We start from the raw sequence: 4,243 nt of genomic DNA on the forward strand, positions 1-4,243 counted from the left end.
CATGTGACTGAACTGGTAAGGCGTCGGACTGCTGGACAAGAAGGTTCGAATCAAGAACCTAGATCAAATCTTTTCTTGTACGGATTCTTTATTCTAAGATTCTATTTAATAGCTATAGATGGACATATACAACTACGGATAAATACATAAACCTTGAGAAGTATATATATGGATATACGTATAATAAAGTATAGGCTAAAAGTCAGCATAAAGTGCTCGATACTAAAGTAGAGCTTACTTGTGAGCTAGTAGGTGTACTAGCTAGTATAACATGTGAGCTAGTAGGTGCATACATATTATACCAAATATCTACAAAATATCAGACCAAATTTGGAGTATATAGAGATGATGGTCTGGGAGCTTTAAACGCAACACCACGCCAAGTTGACAACATCAAGAAAGACCTGTGCGCTATCTTTGGCTCACATGATCTAAGAATATTAATAGAAGCCAACAGGAAAATAGTAAATTTTCTAGATGTAACCCTAAACCTGGAAAACGGGAAGTATGAGCCCTACACTAAGCCAAACACCACCATTACCTATGTTCACAAAGATTCTAACCACCCGCCTAACATTAAAATATGCCACTGGCAATTAACAAAATACTCTCAGAAATTTCATCAGATGAAAATGCCTTCAGCAAAGCTGCCCCTATTTATTAGGAAGCCTTAGAAAAAAGCGGATACCAACACAAGCAAGAATTCTCCTCACCTAAAGCTTAACCACTAAAGGCAAGAAATAGACAAAGAAAGAGAAACACAATTTGGTATAACCCCCTTTACAGCAACACCGTATACACCAACATCGGGAAAACTTTATTTAAATTAATCGATGAAGAATTTTCTACTGACCACAAACTACACAAAATCTTTAACAGAAATATTATAAAAATAAGCTATAGCTGCATGAACAATGTGAAACAGGCTATCAACTCTCACAATCAGAAGCTATTATCACTGAACAATCAAGAAACAACTAATCCTGGCTGCAATTCCTCACTAGTCCTCACTAAGCCTTTTATCTGATGAGTGTTACACATCTTTTGTGTAATATGAAACTTTCAGTAATTTTTATGCTTAGTCAAATTTAAATAAATTTCTTACCAAATTTATAGATATATGCATGTACTTATGAGCCTATGGATTATGTAAATATGCACATAGGTATGTATAGCCTATATATACATGTATATTTAAATGTAAGCATGTATGTACATACATATGCATACTTGCGTGTACCCATATATGTCTGTATGTGCATATGTCTGTATGTACATATGTCTGTATGTACATATGTATGTGTATATGCAAGTATTTACATATGTCTGCAAGTGTGTGTGTATGCAGCCTACATACATATGTATGTACATTGCATGTGTATGTATATACACGGTTATCTTGAGATACGATTGCTCCAATATACAAATTATTTGAGATACTACATGAAAATTTCTAACAACTTTGTTCTGGCATACAATGGAAAATTGGAGATACAAGTCAATGATTGTCGTGAGTGCTGCTAAGGAACAGTGCCTTTGCTCAGCCTGTTTAGTTGTTGTTGCTGCTCCATTCACACGTACTTGCTTAATCGCAGTGTTTTGTTTCATTTTGAAGTATATATCTCATTATGTCATCAATTGTGTCCCGAGGCTAAAAACAAAAAAGTTGCCAAGAAAAAACCTAAGAAAATGATATCGATGGAAGCTAAGAGGAAACTTATAGCAAAGCATAAGCATGGTGTTTGTATCATCAACTTGGCAAATAAATATGGCCGCAATCCTTCTACAACGTTTTAGCAATTTTTTTATTTTTGTTTGTTTAGTTATTAAGTGTTTGCCTTTTTTTGAACAAAAACAGTTATTAACTGGTTTGTTTCTTTCTTGGCCGAGAGCCAAGAGCCAAGAGAAAAAAAACCAAGTTACCAAGCCGAAGAGACCACTTTAGCCCTTGCGCAAAAGAAGATATTGTGATCGTGAGGGGAGGGACCGAAACGGCTCTCAGCTTGGTCAGAAGTGCTACAATCTGTAGGTCAATCGGGTTAGCTACTAAATTGTCCGTAGAAGACCGACCTGCTACCGAGTCAAGCTCTGTGGTCAAGAGACAGAGCCTATTGCTGGAATGCATATATAAAGAGTGCTGATGAGCACCTGAAAGTCTCATATTGCGCAGTTGATTACTGCTTGTTGTATGCTCTCAACTGTATCATTTATATATTTGAGAGATATATACATTGCCTCTGTACTCAAGTGGTTCAGTTACTTGTGAAGCAGTAAAGCTTTTCTTTACACTGGGGCAATGGTAGAATCGATAAAATCCCTGACTCCAAAAAAGCCGGCGAACCTCTAGATGTACTAGCTAAGGTTATCCTTGTAGTACAATGTAATAAAGGGAAGAAATCAAGAACGAGAACGAGTAATTCAAGGCGAAATATCCTACAGATTAGGGAAAACCTAGCTGCCTTGCTTAAACATGGCAGACTGCCTTCAAAGATCAGAAGCATCCCTCATGGAAGGGTAGGCACCAAGATGACCACCAGGCGTGCTAGGAGCTTGGATGGGAGTATGAACCATTTTGCTGAGGTACTGGAGAAGATGATGATGGTGCCCCTGGTCTTAGGTTCGCCAGTTTAAGTTACCTCAATACTCTAACTCGAAAGACATAGTGTACTTTATCATCTGTTTCAGGATGTAACAAAGGCCAATGTATTGACCGAAGTGAATAGTTTGCTACCCTTCAGGGAGTCCCTGAATGAGGAAGCAAAGAATTGTAGTCAAGCCAATCACATAGAAGCTGTCTTTGATGCTTTACGAGCTCGGTTTAATCTACCTATTTAGCAGGCTCAGTCTACTTACCACCCACTAAAACATGCCATCCGATACAGCAGCTAGTCCAAGTGGCCAATGGCAACTTACCAAACCCTCACCAAGCCAACATGGCCAAATAAATGTTTTGCAGTACACTGAAGAACCTTGGATGGCAGAGACACCTGCTGGCGGTTCCTAAACTAATATTGATTTACCCGGCCAAAGTCAGCATGAAGTATCTCCAGATTAAGTTCGGAGAATAACAGTTGACAACCGTCTGATCTGTAGAAAGAGAGCCGGCAGAACAGAACATTGTTGTGCAGGACCAAACCATCAACCACCTGACACTATTGGTGAAGCGGTTGATGAAGCAGGTTCAGAAAGCAAAATGAGAGGCACAGGCCTAAAGAAACCCGACCTGCCAAGCTTTTCCAATGTTGGGGTGTGAGTGACAAGGACATGTTCACAGGGGTCCCTCAGCAACAAGAAGCTACTAAATTGTGGAAATAGCAAAGGACCACAACAGTAGTGCTGATTGCGAATTGCAAAAAGACTCTCAACCATCTTTGCTTTTGCAAAACGCACTCTAGCCAGACAGCCGAGAACCCGAGCCAGGTAAGAGTTCAGCCAGCAAGGTTTCAAGGAATGATGGAGAAGTGACACAAAGATCTTTTGCTATATCCTCTTAAAATAGAAAGGTGATGTGGAAACCTTATGTCATAGTCACCCATAACGGAGAGGTGACGCAGAGATTTCTTGCCATTTCTACTCGGAATGAAGAGGTGACATGGAAGTCTTTTGCTATAGCTTCTCAAAGCTAATATGATGCCTTGGAAAATCTATAAGTCGAATACTTAAAACCTGGCCTGGTTATGGAAACTCAACCTGAGCCCGAGCAAGTCACTCCAGGCTGTGTCACCAGGAGTGTGCTCAATAATGGGCTAAAAAGCAAGTCTGCAAACAATCGGAAGTCGGCCTTCAGGATGGCAGGGCTGACTCGGTCCAAGCTCTTTTTTCGAGTTAAGCTAGTGCACCAGAAGTCTGTTCTGGTAGACTCAAGAGTGTTCAAGTCTTTTTCGGGCAGCTAGAAGGGTGGCCCATGCAGTTCCTAAATCGACACTGGGTGCACCTTAGAACTGCTGAACAAGCAAGTTTTCAACAGGCTCCCTAAGAGTGCAAAAGACTTGCTTGAGGAAAGTAACATGGCTGATGGAAAGTGGCTGCTATTCTACAAGGTCATACATTTGTTAACACGGGTCTGGGATGCCAAAACTAAGGTCTTTGTGGTGAGCCACATCAGCAAGGAGGCCATCTTAGAGGTGCCATTCAAGGTGGCCCATCAGAGCACTATCAAAGCATAGCTTCAGCAACTTGTGGTTTCCGTCAACGGGTGACCGTTAACTCAAGCAGATAGACACGGGTGGCGGCTTAGCAAATT

This window comes from Watersipora subatra, chromosome 6 (assembly GCF_963576615.1).
Source record: "Watersipora subatra chromosome 6, tzWatSuba1.1, whole genome shotgun sequence".
Classification (NCBI taxonomy): domain Eukaryota; kingdom Metazoa; phylum Bryozoa; class Gymnolaemata; order Cheilostomatida; family Watersiporidae; genus Watersipora; species Watersipora subatra.